The sequence below is a fragment of the Capsicum annuum genome, chromosome 11, assembly GCF_002878395.1.
Source record: "Capsicum annuum cultivar UCD-10X-F1 chromosome 11, UCD10Xv1.1, whole genome shotgun sequence".
In the NCBI taxonomy this organism is placed as follows: Eukaryota; Viridiplantae; Streptophyta; class Magnoliopsida; order Solanales; family Solanaceae; genus Capsicum; species Capsicum annuum.
Genome location: NC_061121.1, coordinates 161,129,510 through 161,156,207, shown reverse-complemented (window position 1 = coordinate 161,156,207; position 26,698 = coordinate 161,129,510).

Below are 26,698 nucleotides of genomic sequence, written 5' to 3'. Positions count from 1 at the left end.
ACTTTTAGTTTTTATAATATATTTTAGACTTGTGTTTGATTCAATATCTCAGTGTTCAGATTTACATTCCTATTTCATTTTATCTTCTGCACATGTGTTACGTTCATATTTTATTCACTGCTCACAATAGGTACTAGATCATGGTTTAGCTTGTGGTCACTTATGATCGTAAGCACTGTTGTCGCGACTAGGTGGTAAACTCAGGTCGTGACACTTTTTAACTAAAGTATGCTCCTAAAAATATTATATACTTGATCAAAACGGTGTTTAAATAGTGTTTGTACATCTTTATCATTGTCTTCATAGATAATATCATATTCATTCTTAAAGTGAGGATGAGCATGCAGACTATTTAATGTTTGTTTTGCAAACTCTTAAAGAGCACCAATTATTTGCTAAGTTCAGCAAGTGTGAATTTCTATTGAAATCAATATCATTCCTTATCTATATCATTTCCAATTAGGTCATTTATGTTAAACCTCAAAAAATAAAAGTATTTAGTAACTATCCTAGACCCATCTCTAAATCAAACATTAGAAGTTTCTTGGGTTTAACCAGTTACAATCGGTGGTTTTATGAACATTTTTCATTAATTTCTTCTCTTATGTCTACACTAACTCAGAATAAAGTCAATTTTAAGTAGTTCGATACTTACAATAAGATTTTCAAAAGTTAAAAACTGACTCAATTTTGTTCCAGTTCTGACTCTACCAGAGGGTCTAGAAGGGGTGGTTGTTTATTGTGTTGCTTCCATAGTTAGCGTTGGATGAGTGTTGGTAAATCATTGTAATGTCATAACTTATACTTTTATACATCTTAAAGCTTATAAGTTAGAATTACCCGACTTATTATCTTGAGTTAGCAGTTGTGGTTTTGCCTTAAGATTTGGAGGCACTATTTTTATAGAGTTCATATGGATGTGCTTACAAATTATGTTCAGCCAGAAAGATCTAAACCTTTATCAAAAGAGATGGCCTGAGTTTTGTTGAATGATTATAACATAAGTATTCTGCACCATCTAGGGAAGCACAATATATTGGTTGATGCTTTTAGTAGACTTTCGATGGGTGATTCTTGTTTAGAGAATGAAAGAAGTAGTTAGTTCTATGTTCATAGACTTACTATATTAGGAGTTTGTCGAGTTGATTCAGTCGAAGGTAGTATTATGGGTCAGAATAGTAATGGCAAAGTAGGATAGTAATTCTATTTTGCTTAAGTTGATGGAAGTAATCCACGATAAAAAATTAGAGGTTTTCTTCTAAGTGAGCGATGGTGTGCTTCATTATTAGGGTTGTTTGTGTGTTTTAGGTGTCCATGATTTGAGAAAATAAATTCTAACTAAAGCTCAGAGTTCTCAGCGCTCTATTCACCTAAGCTCCACCAAGATGTACTATGATCTACATGAAGTTTATTGGTGGAATGATATAATGAGGGATAACATAGAGTTTGTGACTTATTTTCTGAATGCCCAACAAGTTAAGGTTGAGCACCAGAGATCAGGTGGTATGACTCAAATTATTAGTATTCCTACTTGGGAGTGGAAATAGATAAATATAGACTTTATTATAGGGTTATATCATATGTTCCTGTAATAGCCCAGATCATTGTTATGTTAAATAATATTTTGAAAAAATGTTGTGGATAAAAGTCCTTACCTCAGACTTTCTAGGAATTATTCTGTGGAAAAAATCTATGGCCCAAATAAAATTAGGCCAAAATTGGAAAAAAATGGTCCAACACACTGACCCACCACTATAGTAGTAGATCTGCCACTACTTTGATAATCCTATTACTGCAGTGGCAGTTGATAATAACCAACCTAAGGGTTAATTAAAACTCTTATTTAGATAAACCCTCATTATGTCGTCTCCCTCCCGTAAAAAATTTCCAAGTAAACCCTATGCCTAGAACAACAAGGATTTTAAGTCCAATCTGCATGAGGGAAATTCTAAAATATTTTGGTGGGTTTTTTTAGTATTACTAGAGGTCAATGCACATGTGAGACAACCATTTACTCTCTATAGTAGTGGAATTCATCAATGAGGTAGTTTATCATTTAATATTATATTTAAGCTAGATGTATACAATAACTATAGTTATGTTGGAAGATTTTATGCCTTAGGACTTTGGGTATAGAGTTTGGATGGATGGAATGATAATTGGCATAGGATAATGACTTTGTGACTTTAATGATATGATATTAAACTATTTTGCTTCTTTAGTTATCTAAGGTATAAGTTTTTCAGGACCTAGAGGTAGGTCGGTGGAAGGTAATTTATTTACGATTTTGAAGAAGGGTTAATGGGATTATGAATATAATGAACATGAGTTAGGGCCAAAGTATATATTTGGTAGGTTCTTATAAGTTTGATATATTTTGAATTTGAGCAAAAAGAGAATGAGTGGTAGGTGCATAGATGTTGTGATGAGTCAAGACGAGTTGTAAGATCATATGAGTATGTGTTAAATGTTTGTGGGTGGTGGTTTATAGTGTAATAGGTATAGATGTGGTAGAGGGGTAGGTAAGTGAGAGTTGGGCATTGTATCCTAGACTTATGTAGCTAGTAAGGACATGAGTGATGGCTAGAGTTATGGTTACCATATTGGGTGAGGGTGAGTTTGTAAGGTGTAACATGGAATCATTTTAATATATGTTTATATGTGTGTCGGGTATTGTGATTAGCCTTCGGTAATCCTTGTGGTCATTGACTGCAACATACATTGAACATATATTTTGAGATAGTATTGAGATAATATATAGATCGGGTGTCATGCTGACACTATTATTTATGTCGGGTATCACGTCGACGCTATTATTAGATCAGGTACTATACCGATACTTATACATAGACTAAGTTTGTTCTCTACAGGTCATATTTGAGAGTCATGCGGACACTAGTATGTGTCTACACCTTGCATGTATGCATTTATTATGTCATTACACATAATTATTTTAGTGCTCATGGTTGAAAGAATTTGCTTAAGTATAAGTAATGTAATTGTATACTTGTATATTAGTTGAGGTGAAGTGTCATAACTATATTTATCATGTCTTGTGCTAAGTTTGTGGGAATGACTAGTGGAACAGAGAGCATAGTGGTAATGTGGGTGTGTTTTATGGGAATAGCTATCTTAATTTCAAAATGTAGTACATACTGTGTTTATACGTAAGGTATTGGGTAATCCAGTTAGATCCTAAGGTCATCCTTAGGGAATAAGTCTAGTGGTCGATTTGATAATGTTAGGGGTAGAATATTTAGGAATAACTGTGTTTGGAGTAAGCTCAGTGGGTTGTCAGTGAAAGAGGTAAGGTAAGAGCTAGGGAACTTAAGGAAGGGTCAAATTATCTCAGGAAAAAAATCCATGAAAATATTAAATGAAAGACAGTTAACAAAGATGCTAAGAGTAATGTGTTAAAGATTTAAAGAGAGGGATTCGGGAAGGTTTAGTTGCTATATGAAGTTTTGATGATGAGCAGCTAACTACAAGGGACCAGGTCCCTAGATGTGAAAGGTACAGTATAGCTGGCACACATTGTCTGCACAGTTTTGTCCCCTTCTGTAACAAACTTGCAGGTGCTATTTTATACTGATTAGGATAGTTGGTCCAATGATCTTTTAGCCCTAATCATCACTTAGCTATAAAAGGAAAGAGATACCTCTTTATCAAATAGGTTTCTGGAAATTACAAAGAGTGAAGAGAGAAAGTAATGACCCTATTTCAACACTACTTAAGTTCTTAGCCGATTATGTGTGCATAATTAGAAATTATTTTTGAGTTAGTACTTATTTGTAACTGAACTACTCATGCTATAAGAATAGTGTTTTTCTGTTTCAGTAGAGACTGCATAGGTGAATTTTCATACGTATGAGGTTGATTAGAGTTAATCAGCGTAGGGGGTCCTTGGTAGAGTTACCAAGATGAGCTTGTAGTAGAGTTATTACAAGCGAAAAGAGCCTAAAGGTAGGCTAGAATATAGACTGTAATCACGAGGTTGATTATACTGGATTTCTTAATGTGCTTGTAAGGGAAAGCCGTTGTTTTACCCTTACTAGGTTTCCACATTAAAATCTTGTGTTTTTACTTTCATGCACTGCCTTTGTTTTCCAATACCTCATAGTTGCTTTGTTGTTCTATCACTTGTGATTGTCTTTGAGGGACCTGGTCCCTCACTATGTGATGCACCCCCCAAGGGTTTTAACTATTAGTATCAGAGAGGGTTCACTCTAAAATGTTCATACCTAGAGTGTTCTTATAATCATGGCCGCTATAACTGAACTAGGGTGGAAAGAAAGGATGCAAAAAGGGAGAGATTCCTGACCTTGAAGGCTTTAGAGTCTGACCCAGGTGAGAAGACACTGATGTTGCGCTTTCAGTAATAAGGATTGTTAGAGCTATTAGAAGAGGTGGTTAGCTTAGAAAAAAAAATGGTAAAATTATATTTTGTTACAAAAGTGGTAGCTCTGAAACATGAAAAACTACCAAATGCTAAAGAATGATCAAAATCTTTAGAAGTCAAGAAAGAAGGATGCAACTAGTTGTGTAGTTAAGAAAGTATTGGAGGCATGAGGAGCCTCTTCCAGTTATTCCGGTGAATATGAGAAGACTGGAGATGTCTCTATTCTAGAAGTGGAAGACAACCCAGTTATCTATGATTCCTTATGATTCATGGCAAACTCAGAAGATGAAGAAAAAAAGGTAACTCTTTCTGACATTAAGAATGACTTATATAAATACTCTTCAAAGAAGATAAAGGGGCTTGCTAGTGTGTTGATAGACTATTTATCTGAAGTAAATGCTTAGAAGAATGTATTAGAGAAGAAAATAGATAATCAAGAACATGAGTTAATTGCTTCAACTTTCCAAAGTTTTGAAACTAAAAAGATGTTTACAAAGATAAAATTTGAAAATTTAAGGTTGATAAGTAGTCTAAAGAACGTAAATAAGGTAGATGGAAAATGGAAGAAAGAAGCTTTATAGATTCAAATTGATCATGAAGAAAGACTGAGGGACTCTCAAAAACACCTTATGTCTGCACTTCACATGAAAGAAGGGTTAGAGAGGGACCTAGTCCACTTATGAGAAGAGTTGAACAAATCTCTTAAATGGATTGCTTCCTCACTAATCCTTTCTAATTTGACCAATCAAGATGCAAATAATGGTTGAGTTATGGGGTATCAATGAGAATTCCAATCTGTTGAGTCTAACAGAAAGGATGATCATGATGATAGAAGTAAAGGGCACAAACTCCTATGCACTCACTGTAGAAGAGATGGACATTTGAAAGAAAGATGTCTGCACTAGCTTAAGGCTAAATTGAGCAGTATTGAATGCATTTAGTAGGACAATGCATATTTTAAGGGCATCAAGTAATTGAAAAGGGAAAAGAGGAAGCTATCACTGCCTAGATGGGCTAAGAAGAATTTGATCACACCATTATCCTCCTACTGGGAACTCAAACTTAAGAGGGTTACTAAATCCAACTTGCGGTCATGATTCCAGGCATAGGAAGAGGATTGCAGTAAGGAATAGCTAAATAATGAAAGGTATGGCTATGTTATCTCTCTCAAGAAACTTCAAGATGAAGGTGTATCATTTTGAAATAGACGATTTCAAGGAACCTAGTCCCTAGGAAACTCATCTCAGAATATAAAGCTTCATCAAAATAAACAACATGTGAATTAGTATCTCTTTCAAAATTTAGCTATGTCAAGGAGACAAGTAGACAAGATAAAGTAGGTTTATTCTAATCTAAATTAATGTCATACCTTTGTAGGAATACACCCAATGAAACAATTTTGGAAGAAAACAATTGAAGAAAAAACAAGTTGAAAATTCACTCTAAAAGAAGAGAGACCAGGTCCCGTATCTCAAGTGAGTACAAAAATAATATGCCATGAATTTTTATAAAATTCTGGTTTAAAAGGGCTACTTGATACATAGAAAAATACAAATAACAAAAACAACATAAAAACACAGAATAACAAGGGAAAATAAGACAAATAAAAGAAGGGATAAAAGGATAGAAGGATAGATAGATTAACACAAATCAATAAACAGAGGACAACGAAAGGGTATATTAAACCGTAAGACCTTCCTATAAATTACCAAAAACGCCAATCTCTTATGATAACCTAAGAGAATGGATTCCTGAGCAGCCCACATTTCTCATAAATCAATGAAACTCCCAACAAGCTTCAATTAAAAGCACTCGGAAGTTCATACAATCATCCAAAATCATCTAAATCTAAAATAAAAAGAGTCCTATATATTTATAGGCCAAAATAACTTTATTACAAATTGTGCCCAAAAGTGACCCTAAATGTAAATTTGTCCCAAAAAAGTAACCCTAAATGCAACTTTGGCCCAAAAGTGACCCAAAAGCCTATAAACTCCACATGATGCATCTTTATTCTTTCATTCTCCTCTCGAGGGATCTCAATATTCTTATTCATCTCTAAATTATGGCCATAAGGCACTCTCCTTCTTGAAGAGAATTTGTCCTCCAATTTAAGAATTCATCATGCTCAAAACCAATGACTTCCGAGGTACTTTTAGAAGTGGGATCAAGCATAACATGTATAGCCAAATAGAATGAAATTCTAAGCTCTATTTCTTGATGACAAGTGTCCTCAATTGGAAATTTATTAGCTATCATATTTTGGATGGTGATATCCCTTTCACATGGATTCAAATCAACCTCCATATTTTCAACAAGCTCATCAACTCTTTTCGCTCGTTATGCTTCATCTTTGTAGTAAGGATAACTTTTTGAAGTATGATGGTTATTTGTGTTGGAAACTCACTTATTCCCTGACCCCATCATAGATATTTAAAGAATTAAGTACCTTTAAGATTAGGATTACCTCCTTCTCTAGGAGGATACTTTTGAGCACTCCGTTCAATGGTCCTTTTCTAAAACGTCTTCTTGAATTTGGAATCTTGATTATAATTAGAGGACATTTGATATACCAACTTAGACTTAGTTGCCTCTTTCTCTATCTTGATATCTCTTGCAACATCAATAGCCACATCTAAGCGATCACCCATCCAGGCAAACTTGCGTGTTGATATTTGAGAGGAAATTTCTTAATTCAATCCTACCTTAAAATAGATCTTTGTGTGCTCTTCATCCTCATTGTAATCAAGATTCAAGAGTAGAATTTGAAATTCATCATAGTATACTTCAACACTCTTGTCTTGTTTTCTAAAAATGTGAAACTTGGTACGAAACCCTTGTCTATATCTCTCTAGTACATACTTGGCTCTCATAAGGTCCTTCATTACATCCCATGATAGATAATAACCTTCATGAAGAATCCCTTGTGTTCTCTTAGCCGATTCCCACCAAGTCAAAGCATATCCCTTAAATTGAGCATATCCCTTAAATTAAGCAATGACATAGGTTGTCTTCCTAACATCAAGCAAATTATTAGATTGTAAGATCCTATTATATTGTGACTCCCATTTGAGGTAACCTTTGGGATCACTACTAGCATTAAAGCTAGGAAGAGCACCTTTGATAGAATTAAGGCCTATGCTCTACCTGCATTATCACCTTGATCCCTTGGACCATGTCCATATGCACCATATCCATACCCTCCTTCTTTATATCCTACAAACTCTCCTTAAACTATAATTGGTGACATTTGGTTTGGTTCTATTTGGATAGGTGGATCTTGGTAGGGTGGATTTGGAATTAGTGGTCTTTGGTTGTATGGGGTTTGGATTTAGGGTCCTTGATAGGATGGGTAGTGGGGTGGATTGATGCCTAGAGGATTTAATCCTTGGGTAACTTGGTAGTTTGAAACTTGATTTTATAGTGTCTGGTAGAGTGGGGTGAGAATATGTGATCGTGGGGAAGGGTTTGGGGCATTTATTAATGGAATTGTAGTGGTCGGGCTATATATAGTGGGGTTTGGTCGGTAGTAGTAGGTAAAGGAGCACTTACTTGAGGGGTAGGGTAGAACATATGGTGGAGAATTCTTGGAGAGATGGTAGTCGAGGTCTCTTGGGCTTTTTCCACTTGAAGAAGCTCGGAGGTGGTGTTGAGGAGTAGCATTTGAAGAATTTTGGTTTCCCTCCCACTAACTATCCTTCTATCTAAATTCATGACTTTCTCCTTCAAACTGGAAAACGTCTTATTCATATATTGCCGTAGCCCCATTATAGCTTCTATGAGAGTTTCTAGGTTTTTCCCACTTGAGCTAGGTTGGATCTCATCTCCCAAATCCATGGTACCTACCAATAAGAAACTCAACATAACTAGCAAACAATGTTAATGTTAGTTAAATCACGGTTTAGTTCAACTTGTAGCTTTCTTAGATTGCTTGTGTTGGTCTTGGTTATTCTCTCGAGTAGAATGGATTATAGTTGAGAGAAGAATGATGACTTGATTAAAAACTAAAGGAATTGGAATAAAAACAAACAAACTAAGAAATAAACTATAAAAGCACGCAAAGAATAAAACAAAAGGAAAAGAAGGAAAAACGAACTCAAGAACTAATTCCAACTAAGTAGAGTGATTACACCTCGTTAATTAGACTTAAGAATAAAGAAAAGATGATTGAGAAGCAAGGAAATGAAACTAAAATTCAATAGTGAGATTAATAAAATTTTCCCAACTTGGTGACTTAAGCTGATGACTTAGTTTACAACACGTCACTAAGTTGACGCCTAGGGTGATGACGGGGCTGGAAGTCATCACTGAGATGATAACTTGTCAAGGTTGTAGTCAACTCTAAGCAAAATAGGATTTGAAGGCTTCCTTAGGTAGCGACTAGGTTGATAGGTTGTCACCTAGTTAAAAACTGGAGTAATAGGTTATCACTGAGTTGAAGACAAGAGTGACAACTCGACAACCTTGACTAGATCTGATGCAATTTGGGCTTCACATCCCAAGGCTGATTTATTTGATTCTGTGAAATTTTTGGGCCAACTTCATCTCGGATTTACTCTTTATGGGTCAAAAAATACCTTTCATAAATTTGTACCAAAAGTTTTGGATCAAAGTGTACTTTCTCGCTTCTTCATCACCAAGAACATCAAGAACAAAGATAAAGATTTCAAAAATCCAAGTCACTCATTTCAACTTGGAATCACACCAAATTTAATGTCTAAGATCCTTTTTGTAAGGATAACAAACCCCAATGCTTTTCAACCTTCAATTTCAACCCAAAATTCTCAGATTTGAAGACCCATTTCAAAATTTCTTCAAGCTCAACTCATCAGTGGTAGAACCTTCAGATCAACTCCGATTAAGCTCAAATTTGATATCTAGACTCTAATAGTGCTAGAAAAAAAGAATCTAACACTAGAAACACAAGAAAATACAAAAATCAAAAACTCAAAATTTGACCTAAGGGCAAAATATGAATAGTGAATTTTTTTTGAGATTTTCAATTTTTCAACACAAATAGACCCAAGATTGACTTCGTGGGAATGAATTCAAGATTGTATATAATACCAAATCATACATACCAAAATACAAACAACGTAAACAACACAAAAACATAGTAAAACAAGGGAAAATGAGACAAATACGAGAAGAGATAAAAGGATAAAAGGACAAATAGATTGACATAAATTGATAAATAGAGGACAACCAAAGGGTATATTAAACCCTAAGACCTTTCTATCAATTAATAACAACACCAATCTCTTACAAAGACCCCATGGGAATTAATTCCTGATCATCCCATATTTCTCACGAATTAATAAAACTCCCAACAGGCTTCAATTAAAAGCACTCGCAAGTGAATACAATCATCCAAAATCATATAAATCTAAAATGAAAAGTTTCCTAGATATTTATATGCCAAAATTCCTTTATTACAACTTGGACCCAAAAGTGAATCGAAATACAACTTGGGCCAAAAAGTGATCCAAAAGTCCAAAACTCCATGGAATGTTTCTTTATTCTTTCATTCTCCTCATGGACGATTGCAATATTCTTTTTCATCTCTAAATTTTGGCCATGAGGCACTCTCAATCATATCACGGTTTGTCCGATCCTATATGAACAAAAGTTATCAATTTGATTCAAAAGTGAAGAGTCACAACCGTTGTCATTAGATGCATTTAATCAAAAAGTAACTCTTAAATGTCAAATGATCATCTTTTTACTTATAAATTCAAATCTTCTTAATTCATTATCTTCCCAATTAACTCAGAATATTATCAAAATTGGTCCTTCTTATTTCCTTCTAAAAAAATATCCTAATGTCTGAAATTCTTTCTTCTTCAAACCCTATGATGGATTTGTATTTAGATTATTCTTAAGAGACACTAAAAGTATTACTTGTCAGTCTTTCTCATGAGACTCCTAAAAACCTTAATAAGACTATTTCAGTCAAAACTCTAAACCCTAGTAAATGTTCTATCCTAGTAGATGACCTAAACAAAAGTTTTGGCTCTCTAATTGAACAAAAAATTCTTAAAACTAAAGTACCTCTTTCCTTAGAAAAACCAAAGTTTTATAATGCCCTTCCAATCTAGGTTCCCTCTGATGAATAAAAAACTACCAAAATTTCAAATCATTTATAAGAACTTGGTTCTCCTAACCTTTCTAAGTCAAACTCTATGTTTGTTAATCTTGTAGACAAAGAGATTCTTTTGAAGAAATCTGACTCCCTCAACAACATAAATTGGATAGCTAAAAATTTGTACTTACTCAGAAATGATCCAAAGGAAAGTTTTACAAGTCAAGAAGAGCAAATAGCAGCAGAAAAAGATGATTTGAAAGAGGTTAAGGAGTTTGTATTGCCCCCAAATGAAGAAGATGAAAAGATGAGGATGAACAACCTCTGACTTAGAAAATAAAGAAAATAAAGGAAAATAAAAAAAGAAAAATTGATTGACTCTGGTATACAAATTACAAGATCTTACTCCACTAGAGGGTCTGAAATAAAATTGCTAGCAGATGCAATGGAAAAGAGCAAGTCTTCCACTAATCAAAGAAAAAGACTTAGAAAATCTAATATAGATGAAGAAAAAAATCTTAAAATAATGGAGGTGAGAGAAGATAAAATAATGAGTCTAATATCACTATTGCCTCTGAGAAGAAAAGACTAGAAGATAATAGTGATGAAAGGACTTGGTCCTTTGATCTAAATTCTAGGAGTCATGTGTAAGCATAAAGAAGCACATAGCTATAAAAAAAAAAGTCTCTAAGGGACCTGGCCCCAAGAAGAGAAAATTGATGAAAAGAAGAGCCCAGTGATGAGCCTAAAAAAATAGAAAGAGTGAAAAAAATGAAAGATATGTCAAAAGAAAGAACGATTGAAAGCCTAAAAACACAAAAGGTGTTGTTAGAAAGAATGTTTGATCCCAAAATCTATGAGAAACCTGGGATGGTGGAACTGGTATAATATGTCAGTTACCAAGGATAGCTGTATTTATTTGTAGAAGAAACACCAATGGTTTTTAAAAATAAAGTTAGAGAATTCTATTATTCAATAGATTTCTCAGAAGATTAATTGAATGTATCTGCAGAGGTGCAAGGAAAATAAATAAGATTGGATGAAGAAACCTTGGTAGAAATTATGAATATACCTATTATAGGTGTAAAGGTAGTTGTGAAGCAATAACCTACAACTGAATTTATGATTGAAGCCTCAAGAGTAGGTGGGACCTTAATAGCTATAGTAAAGAAAAAATTTCAAAAGAGTGAGTTTCAGTTGGTATTTGAATTTATTAACAAGGTCCTGCAACTAAGATCAGAGAAAAGAATAATTGTCTCTAGTATTGATCTGCTTCTAATTGAATATCTGAGTAATTTGAAGTTAACGAGTCTACCTAGTCTAATGATAGAGCATATGCATAAATTGGTTCTAAAAAAGAAAGAAAGGCATGGGATTCAATATGATTAGTTGTTGAACAAAGTTTTTAATTATTTTCAGTGATTAAAACTAGGGGAACACCAGAAATAGTTTAACAAAAGATTAGTCTAACTACACTATGAAAAATGGGTACATTGAAGAGGAAGTGGGGACTATATCCTAAATATCTGAGCTACTAGATTGTCAATATAGGTTAACCAAAGAAATAGAGGAGTTGAAGATTATGCTAGCAGGAAAAGACACTGAAATAATGCATCTAAAATAATAAAATTAAAAGTTGTCCTGGGAAAAACCTGGTGTCACTGAAAAACTAGCAGTAGAAAATGCAAAGCTCAAAGGAGAAATTGTAGAGTTGACTAGTGAAGTCTAAATACTAAATGCTGAAGTAAAAGCTCTCAACAAACAATTGATAAATCCTCATGATGTTGCGGTTGATAGAATAGGCATGTTGCTAAAATCACTCTCCCCAAAACCCCCTTCTACTTGAATCCTGTTGTGCAAATCTCTTGAGTTAGTTTTCAATTTATGATTCCTATGTGTCCTTTACAAATAGTTGTTTTATAATTTATTTTTGGTATTTTGTAATGGTACTTATCCTAATTAATAATGAATGAATTCTATTTGTGGGCCTTATTTGTTTTCTTTATTTTAAGTTGTTCTTCATGATAGTGTTGCTCCAGTGACCATGAGTTAATTATTTTGCACTTTTATTTACTCTTGGTTTACTATTAATGCTTTTTAATAATGTTAAAAGGGGGAATACTGACTTCATGGGTAAGGAACCAGTGACCAGGTATGATGATACTGACTTCATATGTATGGACTAGGTGATTAGGAATGATGTATAGGGACCAGGTACTATGTAATACGCTAAGAAGAATAGGCATTATATGATATGCTTAGAAAAAGGTGTATGGCATATTGATAGACGGAAGTATGCAAATGTACTAGATAAAATATGGTGCTTAAAGACAAAAAAATAAGTGAATGATATGGCACAGTGATAGGGGGAAGTAAACAAGAGTTTTTGTTGCAAATGAAAATAAGGTTCTAGATCCCTGTGTTGCATAATGATGGAGGAAGAATGATTATAGGGGGAACATTCAACTTTAAGTGGTAATCACACTAATTAAATATGATGAATACACATTAATGCTCAAAATTGTATGGTTGATTTATCATCATCAAAACGGGGAAAATTGCTATATGAATTTTTAATGATGAGCATCTAACTGTAAGGAACCATGTCTATGGATATGCAAGGTACAGTACAACTGGCACGTGTTGTCTGCACAGTTTTTTCCCTTAGTGTAACAAATTTATAGGTGCTATTATTTAATAATTAGGGCAATTGGTCCAATAATATTTTGACCCTAATCATCACTCAGCTATAAAAGAAAATATACGTCTTTTTATCTAAAGGGTTTTTGGCAATTACAAAGAGTGAAGAGAGGTAACAAAAATCCCATTTCAACATTGCTCAAGTTCTTAGTTGATTATATGTGCATAATTAGAAATTGTTCTTGAGTAAGTACTAATTTGTAATTGAACTACTCATGCTATAAGATTAGTATTTTTCTTTTTGAGTAGAGATTTCTTAAGTAGAGTTTCCTAAGTGTGAGACTGAATAGAGTTAATCAACGTAGGGGGTCCTTGGTAGAGTTACATACATAATCTTGTTGTAGAGTTATTATAAGCAAAAAGAGCCTAGAGGTTGGTTGAAATGTGGAATGTAATCATAAGATTAATTATAGTGGATTTCTTGAGGTTCTTGTAAGGGCAAACTGTGGTTTTTCCCTTTCTCAGTTTCCATGTTAAAATCTTATGTTTTTACTTTCCTGCACTGCCTTTATTTTTTGCCACCCCATAGTGGCTTTATTGTTTTATCACTTTTGATTGACTTTGAGAGACCTATTCACTCACTGTGTGGTGCAACCCCCAAGGGTTTAAATATTAGTTATCTCAAAATAACTTATGTCATGATTTTTTCATTACTTTCTACTATTATTATTTTTTTAACCCTTGTTAGTAGATAATTCGTACTAGTAGATGTGGTCGTACTGATACCATACTTGCTATTTCTTCGCTTAGGGATTTAGCCACGTTGCATATCGATTGGAGTTACTATAGGTACGATGATTATTTACTCTTCAACAGCTTCTACCATCTTATATTTACATGGATATTGTGTTTTGGGTATTATTTTTGATTGCTTTATGCTCTTATACCAGTTTATATTAGGTTTTGGGGAAAATGTTACTTTATTTTCCTTAATGTATTTAACTAACACATGTTTTGTATATGAGTTTATTTGATTAAAAGACTATTTCTTTAAAAAGATCACTTTGATTAACTTTTATAGCTACTTGTATTGTTTGTAGTAAGGGTTCTCCTATCTAGGATAGAGTTGGATAGGTGGCCACACGATTCATGACTTACGTCACAACAAAATAGTATCAGACCTAGGTTATCGGTCTTCTAGTACAAATGTAAATTTTGTGTAGAGTTCTATGGATTGGTGTGTTGACGTCCACATTAAATTTGTAGGGGCTACCAGACATCGTGTAATCAGTCTCACTTTCTTCTCTCTTATAGTGACAGTTTTGTGTTGTATCTCTAAGTTGAGTCTAATTGGTATTTGGTAGATTCCAGTGGCATTTCAATACTTGCAATTGGGATTAGTTGGTCATAACAATGTTAGAAAGAATAAAAAATATTATTTTAACCGATAAAGGTCAATGGGAGTTGTTATACTTGTATAATGTGCTAAATTATGTCTTGAATTAATATGTGTATACCTTCTAAGTGGTTGTGTTGTTTTATGTACTGTAATGTTTAGTTTCAATGTTGTAGTGAGTATAACTCTTTTTTAGTGTTTGGTTATGTTTTGTTATGTTATGATAGGATGTTAAGTGTATTTCTTGTATGGATGGTTATCATTTTGACTACAATGTTCCATTATGTTTTGGTGCCTGGATTTCACAAATGTAAGTGATCTTGGTGAGCAGTATGAGGTGAATGGTTACATGAAATCTGGTTATAATAAGGGTTGGGAGTGATCTTGGGGTATGAATTCATCTTAGTGATTTGAGACTCGTCTTGATTTTTCATAACTTAAAGTATTCCTTAGTTTCTTTTCGGGGCTAGACAAATTGTTTGATACCATGCTACATTTAGTTTAAATTAACATGATGGGTAATAATTTAAGACGAGTGGTGTTCTAGAACTTTTTACACTAAAATGGAGGCGATTAACACCCAATATCATGACCAACTTTCCCTAAATCATTAAAGGAGATGACCCTTCAATCCTACCCTATTTAATCCCTAAAACCACCATGAAAATTGTCAATCATATGTATAGATACCGTGGGATTGTTAGGGGCGTAAGATAATCTATCATGCTTGTCAAAATATGTAAGAAAGATTCAAAACTTTAAATTCAAGTTAAACCAAGAAAACCATCTAGAAGAACCCTTTTCTACGCTAAATTTTACAATTCTATAATGTTAAATGCCTAAATGAAGTAGTAGAGATGGGAATTACCCTAGTTGTGTAGCTGGAACAAAGTTTTCTTAGGTGAATTTGAGAGAAATTTTGAGGGTTAGAGAGTGAAAATGGGGGAAATAAAATATTTACCTATTTGAAACATTCAGCTCAGTTGTGGTGACAGTCCTATCATTGTGGGTCTACCACTGTAGCGATGAGATCCATAAATTTTCATTTCATCTTGAGTTCTCATGCATTGTGACATTTTGAAATGTATGAGGTAATTTAAACGAACATTGAATAAGATATGATATTGATTTTATTCCTTAGTCTAGAATAATGTCTATTGAGTTAAGAAGTGTAAGAACTTCTATTGCATAGATCAATTTGGTAAAGTGTTGGTACTTTTTAATCAACTAGAATTTGGGTTTATATTATTGAGTAATTAATACTAAAGAAATAGCACTATTCTTTTCAAACATCATTATACACGATGGGTATCAAGAATCATGCTGAAAAACATCTTCCTTACTTTGTAACAGTTTGGGGACACATGATAGGTAAATTGGTATCCAATTTAATAACCCAAAATTTTGTGATGTTAAATACCATTTTGGATATTGTTTTGACTAAGAAATCCTTGTCTCAGACTTTGTAGGAATTATTTCATGGGAAAAATATGTGGCCCAAATCAAACAGGACCAAAATTGGATAAATTAGGTTGGGCCACTAACCCCCCGCTTCAACAGTAAGTCTACTACAACAATACTCTTGTCATTGTAGGGGCACACTTGTCATTGTAGTGGGTTGGCAATAGCTAACCCGAGGGTTAATTAAAACCCTCATTCAGCTAAAGCCTTTTTATGTCATCTCCATCCTCTAAAAAGTTTCCAATTGAACCCTAATCTAGAATGATGAGGATTTTACGGCCAAGCTCTATGAGAGAAATTTTAAAATATTTTGGATGAATTTTTGGCATTACTAGAGGGAAATGTATGAGAGGGTTAGATCTCTGCTCTTTATAGTAGTAGAATTCATCTATAAGGTAGGTTATTATCTAATTATAGTAGACTTGGGCATTATGTTGGGAGATTTCATGCCTTAGGCCTTTGGATATGAAGTTTAGATGAATGGATGGAAATTTAACCAAAGTAGGCTAATGAATCGGTTGAAGGTAGTATATTTATAAGTAAGCAAATGGGTTATGATGAGTATGAATGAAATGAACGTGAGTTAAAGCCCAAGTATGCATTTGATAGGCTCCTAGAATTTAGATAAAATTTAGTTTGATACTGAAGAGAGTGAGTGGTAGGTGTCTAGATGTTATGAAGAATCGAGAGAAGTCATTAGAGTATGTGGGTATACATACTATGTTCGTGGGTAGTGTCCATAGAGGAATAGGTATAGAAATAGTAGATGGGAAGGAAATTGAAAGTTTGCATAGTATCCTGGATTTAGGTTGTTAGTAAAGGCATGAGTGATGGTTGCTATATTGAGTGAGAGTGAGTTTATATAGTGAAATGTGGGATTATTTTATTCTTTGTTTATATGTGAGTTGGGTGTTATGATTAACCTTTGGGAATTACTTGCGGTTATTGAATGAATCAAGAATTAAACATATAGTGTGAGATGTTATTGAGATGATATATTGATTGGGTGTCATGTTGACACAATTATTTAGGTCAGTTGTCATGTCAACAATTATTGTATCGGGTACTATGCCGGTAGTCATACATGGACTAAGCTTGTTCTCTACAAGTCATATCCTAGAGTCCTATTAACTCTAGTATGTGTGTACACTTACATATATGCATTATCATTTTGTTGAACATGATTATTATGGTGCCCATGGTTGAAAAAATCTTCTTAAGTAGCCATTTGGACATGCGATTTCATCTCATGATTTGAAATTATGAGATGAAATCAGTGTTTGGACATGCAACTTAACTCTAATTTCTTATCATGATTTCGTATCATGAGATGAAATTCCCAAATTCTCTACAAAATCTTAATTTGGAATTTCGTATTACGATTTGAGATTTCTCAAATACAAAAATTGACCCGCAAATTTAGATTTTATAAAATAAAAGCATCATTTATATCTACAAACCATTTATTTCAAATGTAAATAAAATTTATAGTTCATATTATTACTCTTTAAACCATTTATATCTCATATAACAATTACTCTTACCCACATAAATAAAAATTATTACTTCAAACCAACTACTAGTTCACATTAGTAACAATGTTGGTTTGTCATCTTGGTCATTTGATCGAGAAATACAAGCTCGGAGTGAAGAGATTGTCCACACCGTGTGGAACGATTATATTAACTATAGTACACTATAACTCATTTTCAATTTTACTATTTTATTGAACTAAATTTGATCAATAAACGTTGTATTTTTTAGAATAACTTTGTGATAATGTATTATACTTTTGTTATAAACCTTTGCTTTTTTGGTAAGGTTGTATAAAGAATTAGGGCAATTACAATAGCTTTCACAACTTATGGGGACTTTACGTTGATGAGAAAATATACAACAATAAAAGTTCAATTTACATGTCCAAACAAAACTTTAACCTCATCTCATGATATAAAATCATGATTTTATCTCACATAACCAAACTGGCCCTAAGCATAAGTTATGTAATTGTAACTTGTATATTTGTTGAGGTAAAGTGTTATACATATACTTCTTTATGTATTGTGTTGAGGTTGTGGGCATGAGTGGTGGATTGGAGAGAATAGCGATAATGTTTGGTATGTTTTATATGGGTAATTATCTTAATTTTAGTATGTGAAGTATATACTTATTTTATAAGTAAGGTATATGCTGATCCGATTCAGCCCTGGGAGCATCCTAGGAAATAAGGGTAGAATTATAATGTATAATTGTGTACGTAGGTTTTTTGATGAAGGAGGTAACACAAGAACTACAAAACTTAAGGAAGGGTCAAATTGGTAAAGGACAAAGATACATGAAAAAGTTAAATGGAAGGAAAGTTACATAGATGCAAAGAGCAACAAGTCAAAGACACGAAGAGCTGTATTTGGGAAGGTTTGATTATTCGTAATACTAACTGTCTCGTGATATTTATTTCTAACCCTTGTCGGCTGATAATACCTGATACTACACTTACAATATATCTACTTGGGTATATAGACATATTGTAGGTCAATTGGAGTTTCTATAGGTATAACAGTGGTTACTCTCTAGAATCACTCTTAGGTTCTGGGGAAAACTATTGTTTCATTTTCCTTTTGTAATTAACTAACAAATGTTTTGTGTAATAGTTTATTTGAATAAAGAATTATTTCTTTAAAAATATCGCTTGAACTTGCACTCTTATTTATATGGTTATGTAGTAATGGTTCTCCTATCTAGGGTAGAGTTAGGTAGGTTCCTACATGATCCATGACTTAGGACATAATAGTGGTGACAATATAATTTGATATGCATTGTGGTAGACCGAGTGACAAAGTCAACACATATTTTTCCAGTTAATACTATAGATTCAACTGAAGATTATGCTATACTTTAGATTCGCAAATTAGTCAGGTTTTCTGGAGTTTTCTTGTGTATCATCTTAGATAGGGGTACTCAATTTACTTTTGTATTTTGGAAGTTATTTTAGAGAGTTCTCAGTACCCAGGTTTGTTTTAGCATAACTGTCCACCCACAGACCGATGATCAGGTAGAGCAAACCATTTAAACCTTATTAGATATGTTGGGGCCTTGCATGATTAACTTTAGAGGTAACTATGACGATCACTTACCTCTTATTGTGCTTTCTTATGATAACAACATCTACTTCAGTATTCAGATGGCTCTATTTGAGGAGATTTATAGTAAGAGGTATAGATTTTCTATTGGATGGTTTGAGATTAGTGAATCTATCTTGATAGGTCCCGACTCAGTTTATGAGGCTACGGAGAAATTTTAATTTATTTGAGAAGGGATGAAAATAACTCAAATCCGTTGGAAATCATATGTAAGTGTTAGGAGAAGCGATCTTGAGTTCGTTGTTGATTATTGAGTTTATTTAAAAATCTTAATCATAAAAGATGTGATGAGATTTGGAAAAAAGGGAAAGCTTTGTCCCTGATATGTTGGTCCATACACAATTTTGGGGTGCATTGGCAATGTGGCCTATGAATTAGAGTTTCCTGGAGATTTACTATTAGTGTACCCAGTCTTTCATGTATTATTGTTACAAAGTACATTCATGATCTAGCTTTAGTTATGCCATTAGAGAGCATGGGTGTGAAATATGATTTCTCTTGAAGAGGTCGAGTTAAGATTTTTGACCATCAGGTTTGTAAGTTGAGAAATAAGGAAGTCCCTTTGGTGAAAGTCCTTAAGAGAAATCAAATAGTTGAGAGAGCTATTTTGGAAGAAAAGGTAGATAAGATGACTAACTATTTTCACTTCATCCCTTCAAGTTTAGTTCCAGTTTAAGGTAATAGTTTCCTACCAAAAAATATTATCAATCTCATGTTCCTTCAGTTGTTCGTATGCTTTTAGTATGCATGCATGCCTCATGAATTCAACTCAGCTATGTTTCTATTAAAAATTAGTTATTATATCATAAATTGAGCTTTTAGAACTCAATCATTGGGACTGTAGCTCATTCCAAACTCCTTTTATCTAAGTTTGTCTTCATTCATGGATGAATATTTCCAAGGGAAAGATACCACAACACCTTAAAAGTCCCAAGATCATATCTCAGACTTAGCACAAAAAACTAGTTGGAAGACGATAAATTTCCCTCATAATGACTTACCGTAAAAGCGATACAGTGAGGCCATGAGTCATGAACAGACTTGTAGAAAGTTGTTAGTGGCCAACCTAATTCACAGTGATCACAACTTTTACCATGAGTCATGATCAACCAATATGATTCATCATGTTACTCGTTCTAAGTAGTAGACCAAAAGTCCTAGAAGATGAATTTTCCACCCCGGTGATGATGACTTAGGGGCACGAGTCATGTGGTCAGTGTATGAGTTGTTAGGTGACTTGTAACAATGAGGAACCTGATATTTGATATTCTTTTATTAGGGTTCATAAGTCCTAACCTATAACAACCCGATTTGCTGAACTAGAACGCTACACGGTGCTTGTGACCCCGAAGGACCACAAGCTAACCCATGACTGATATCTGTACCTGTATACTGCATAAGATAACATAATAATGTGGAAACAGGCATTGAAAGGCCATAAGTTTCAATACTGAACATAACTGAATGATATAACATCTGTGTGGGGTAATAGAATACCCAAAACAAAACTGAAAAAGCTAAAGTCAGAATATGATGGTCTGTATCTAGTTTGCATCTAGTCTAAAAGCCTCTACTGTCTAAAGAGTTTGAATAAGGAGTTGATGTGACATGTCCCCAACTAACTCCAACTAATAAGCTAATCAATGAGATACTAGAAAATCATTATGTCCTCGAAGGATGAGGACTCACTTCTACTCTGACTGCTAAATCTGGAATCTACTGCTGATCTGGAACTTGAGTCTCTGAACCTATGGTGTAACATAAAAACAAAACACCATAGCACGAATGCGTCAGTACATATGTACCGAGTATACATGTGAGGTAGGCTATATGCAAGGGTTTTCATGCATAAACAATACTAACTGACTGTCTTACATGAATGTGAGAATACATACATAAATATGCAACTGTAACTGACAACGTGATAACATGATACTGCTACCATGGTAGAATAACTATTGAGTCTGGATACTGATAACATGACATAACTGATAACATGAATGACTGTATCTAAATATAACTGATAACATGGGTGACTGTGTCTGACAGTCTTGAATCTGATCGAACTATCTAAGTTCCGTACTATATTTGAGTTGACTATATCTGATAGTCCTGAAATCTGAAGAACTATCTGAGTTCTATTACTGAAAATGATTAACTGTATCTGACAGTCCTAATTCTGTAACATGAAACTGTTGGAAGTAGTATCTAACCGACATGCTCCAAAGGTGCTATGATAGCTGAGTTGGGGTCCAATCTATGCCCTGATTGGAAGGGTGTCAATATCGCACCAATGGTAAGGAATATATGTGAGTAACCCTCATATAAAAGGTAACTCTAGCGAGAACGGTGGGAACCCTCACATAAAAAGTTAAGCTACCTCATATACCATCATATAGCAGGCTACGATGTCTCAACCTATGCTGGCTATATATTTTTGGAATGCAAAGATTGCTTCTATGAATCACACCCTTGTATAAAAGGTGAGTCCACATCCTTGGGTTCACTCGGTGCTGATTCCTACTCCCATCTGAATGGACACTGATCATGATTTATTTAATTGAACTGAGCATGGACTGAGTTTCTGAATTTCCATGGATGATAGAATACTACTCATATCTGATAACTGACTGAGTGATGAGATCATGAAGATTTTTCCTAAGTCATAAGACTATCTGAAGTGTAAGAGTTCATAGCTTGAGTGAGAGTATCTTGAAAACATGACATAGATCTAGGCACACAACTAATATTTTGGGTACAAGTACCCTAGGACTCGATGGAAGGAAACTGACATAACTTGATATTCTTGAATACATGATAATCACCACAATACCTTTATTGAAGCATTTAATCAAATGTATAATAGGCATAAGCTTGTACATTTATGGGGATTTTCATGATATCATTCTAGTTAGGTAAATTTCCTTCATCTAGGCATTTAATCAAACATATGGTAGGCATAATACATGTAAACATCATGGTATAGCAATTAAATATCATGGTTCAATTCCAATTTCATCATACAAGGTTTGAGTCATGAGTTTCATAAATATTTATCTATACTAGTCAACCCACATGGAATTCATCATCAAATCAAGGAATAGAAATCAATTCCTCATTTATCAACATGAAAGAGAACATAGAAAGTATGAAAACATGAAGAAAATCCATAACTTGTAGTTGAAAAGGGATTCTTGGACTTCATGGACGAAAGAAGCCCATGAATGAACACTATGAATACCTTAGTTCGTGATTTCGTGAAGATTGATGATGAAACCTTCTTGAATTTGGACTTTCTATAAAAACCCTAGCTTGAGTTCTTGAGAGTATTTGAGAAAAACATTAATATTTTGGATAAATAAGGGCTAAATCCTATGTTTTGAAGCTTATATAGGGGGTGGGGTGAAATTGAACCTTTTAACCCTGGTCACGTAATTTATTTTTCAGTGAATTTCCCTAATTTGGCCCTTGGCGCGACACAGCGTTATCGCGCCATGTCATTGGAAATTGACAATTGGGAAACTACACAGTGGCGCGACATGAAGTTGTCGCGTTGCCACCTTTTCTACGACCTTAAAGTTTGGCGTGATACGCCAGTATTGCGGAGCAACACTGAAAATTGATAATTTCCTTTTGATCTATCTCCGCGATGTGCTGAAGGCTCAAGTCAAATACTGTCTCGCTAAAAAGGCTCCAACTCTTCGCCCGGGTGTCGGATTTGGTCGAATTATCTATTGATGGAAAGCTTATTCAATTTTCCACATGATAGGAAGTAAAAATAATGGAAATATCTCGTGTATAAGAATGAATTCTTATTTCAAAGCAAGTTCTAACATCCTTGAGATGATTTTCAAGCTAAGAAAAAACATGGGTATTACATAACCATAACTCGTAGGCATCCCCATAAGTCATGAAGTTAAATTGTACCCCAAGACAAAATTTTAGCCCAGGAGCCACGAGTCAATGGATGACTCATAGGTCCAGGGTAAGACTCGCACCCAGATCTACAACGTCCGTTTCCATAAAATCCATTACATTTTGATAATTGTTTTTTTTGTCTTTTCTCTTAATCCAAATCCTAAAATATATCATTTTAAGGCTTATTAGGAGGAGGTTAAAGGGACTTAGGATTTTTTCCCATGATTATTCTCAATCCCCTAGAAATATAAAGAGACATGCTTCTTTTTCTTCAAGCTAGAGAAACTAGGGTTCGTCACCAAAAGATTCAATATTCAAGTTCTTAACAAAAACTCTTCACTCAGGTATGCAGGATTTCAACAATGGGTATCCCTTCATCCTTGTGTCCCAAAATGCTTTATAAATTTTATTTTCTCTATGATTCATGAATTAATGTTGATACCCAAGCTATGGTTTCTCTTACATTTTAGTTTTCTAATGATCCCTATATAATTATGACATTCATTTTATGAATATACATAGAATATCATATTATTTTGTGAGAATTGAATACTAGCATGATTTCATGTAAATTCACAGATTTTAGTTATGCTTCAAAAGAATGTTTCAGACTATCAAAGTTTTACTATAAACAAGCATGATTATTTTTCTGTATAAATATTTTTAAAATACTTTCAGATTAAACAGGTTTTGATCCAGTTCTTATTACATCAGTTCTAAATAAGCTACCAATATACTATAAATTTAAGAGAAACATTTAACATCAAGTCGGGGTAGGCCCTAGTTTCACCTAAAGTTCCAGAACTACGTGCTACCATAGGTTTATTTAGCCCTCCCAGTTTGGGCATCAATTTAGTGATCATACCAGCTATGCTTTATAACCTGGAAAGGTATATTGGGTCCTCTTGATGGTACATACACATCGAAATCCATATTAGCTCATGTAGTTTATGTTAGTTAATAAACCCTTGCAAATTCAGTTTATTTCTACATGACCCTCAATTCAGTTTTAATAACATTATGTTGTTACTTTTCAAATATGCATAGCTTTTGGGTCACTATTGGACAGTTCTATTAAATATTGTACTCGTCTTGTATTTAATATAATTTATCAGTATGCTTAGCATGTTCAGTTTACCTTATACTTTGTATATTTCACATGCTCTGTACATTTAAAGTACTAATCACATTTTTTCTCTTGTTTTATATCATCTTAATTTATAGGTTTGAGTGCTAAATCTAAGCATAATTGTAAGTGTGTTCCGAAGTCACCTCAACATCTACTAGAAGTGAGTCTTCATCATCTAAGGATGAGACTTCTAGACTATTTCCTTTCAATACTACTTTTAGTTTCAATATTTGGAATTAGATGGGAAACTATTCTAATAACTCCTTAATTTTAAAGATTTTTCAGACATAGAAGTAAACTTTTAGCTTTTCATTTCATTTTAGACTTGGTATTTGTTTCAAAGATTTACTCAGACTAAGTTCATATTTATATTGAATTCTGTTTTACTTTCGCTTAGTAGTATTGATATTTAGATTGTATAGTATTATATCACACCAAGGTTAGATCGAGGTCAATTATAGATCTAAGCACCATATTATGTTCAGGGTATAGACTCATATTGTGACAACCCTAAATATAAAAAATACATGAAATGAATAAAATGACCTAAAGGATCATTACACTAGTTCAAGTCATTAGCTTAGTAATTCAGTTTTATTTGAATAAAGGTACTTTGGGGCCTTGTTCGGTAGACTTATCTAGTTTTGATGTTTTAGATGCTTCATTGAACAAGTAGTTTGTTTTCAGTGGATCGTATTCTTTCAGTTGATTTAAAGTAATATTATAAAAGTTTGTGTTCTTCTATTTTACTCCAACAGCTTAGCTAATGCTATATATTGCATAATTTCTGCATATTTTAGTATCCCATCTTAGTACTGCGCTAGGTCAAGGGTATGTTCAGGTCAATAGTGATTATAAATGCTGGTCACGTCTAGAGTGTAGGTTCAAGACATGACAAATGCTACGATATTTATATATAGGGGGTACTTTCATATTTTGATGATCTACAAATCTGTCTATCGTGGCTATTTTATGGAATCATGCTAATATAATAATTATTCATTGGCTGACATAGAATGAGTGTAGCTTGAATCAATAATACATAACATTTTAAGAAAATGTAAGTCGATATATGAAAAAATACCCACAATCGCATATGAAGATAATGCAACATAGCCTGATTAAAAATATAATTCATATAAAGAGATAGACCAAATTACATTTCACAAATATTTTACATCACATACTATCTCCAAAAAAAATATGATAATATCAATGTTTAATAGATTCGTTTGAGTGATAATATGCCGTCTTCGTTCACAAACTCTCTATCAACTGCAACTTTTGAGAAGATGCATAAGATTGTAGCGATGATTCAAGTTTTTGAATTGGTATTCTCATCGCATGGAGTCTAACATACCTTTTACTATTTTTCCCTTACAAAGTTTCCCCCTACTAAATTTTTCTTATAGAATGTTTAATTAGATAGTGAAAATGCTTATTATTACATATGCTTACTCTTTTTCCTTTCAACAAAATATTTCATACTGAGTCTTTTTTAGAAAGATTTTAAGAAGACACATTATTTATCAAATATACATTCTGATGGCAATGGGTTGGGGTGTGGGATGAGGCAGTGTTTAGGCTATGCAAAATAGTTGTAGGTTTAAGGCTATACGGGGTTGAATGAATTTAAATAATTCTTTTAAAAATTGAAATGGGGCAAGTTGCGGGTATATGCCGATTTTTGCGAGTTTAAACAAAACAAAATCTGATTGAAGAACAATATCTCATTTTTGAGTGAAAATTGAAACGTAAGTTTGCACTTTGCATAATCTATATTTTTATTTGCTTGGATTTCATGTAAGCAGAGACAAAAAATGTATATTTTAAAGTCTTTGGAATTTTTATTCTAAAAATTTGATCTTTATGGACTCAATTTTTAAGTTTGGACCTTTTTAATTTGGTTGTATAGTATTCGACACATGATACTATTTTTGAAAATTTTGAGCAACATAAATTATTACTACTATTTACATCATCATATAGAATCGATAATTTATGGTCAATAATGGAGATGAATTAACATAGAAAATAATAAAATATATATCTCACATAATAGTATTAGTGCCAATGAATTAACATAGACAATAATAAAATATGTAGCTCACATAGTAATATCAAATGAAAATAAAATTTCCTTTTAGCATTATTTAAAAAAAATATATCACAAAAAATCCTTGCTACAAAAAGATTCGTAATTAATGCTACAAAAATATAATCCTTAATCACAAAAGCTATTTAAATATGTTGGCTTTTTGTTCTGATAGCCTGAAAAGAAACTGAAAACTAAAGATGCAAATATAATTTAGTAGTACTAAATTTTGAATTTACCTTTTCTAGATTTTTTAAAAAAATAAAACTGTGTAGGGCAATGGGATAGGTTTAAAACACAAAGTATGCTATGTAGGGTGGAACATGGTGGGTTTAAAACACAGATAAATGCTATGCAGGACAGGCGAATTAAAACTTGGAAAAGGCACATTAAATAAACCAAAAACTAAAATATTTACACTCAAATGCTCCCTTTCGT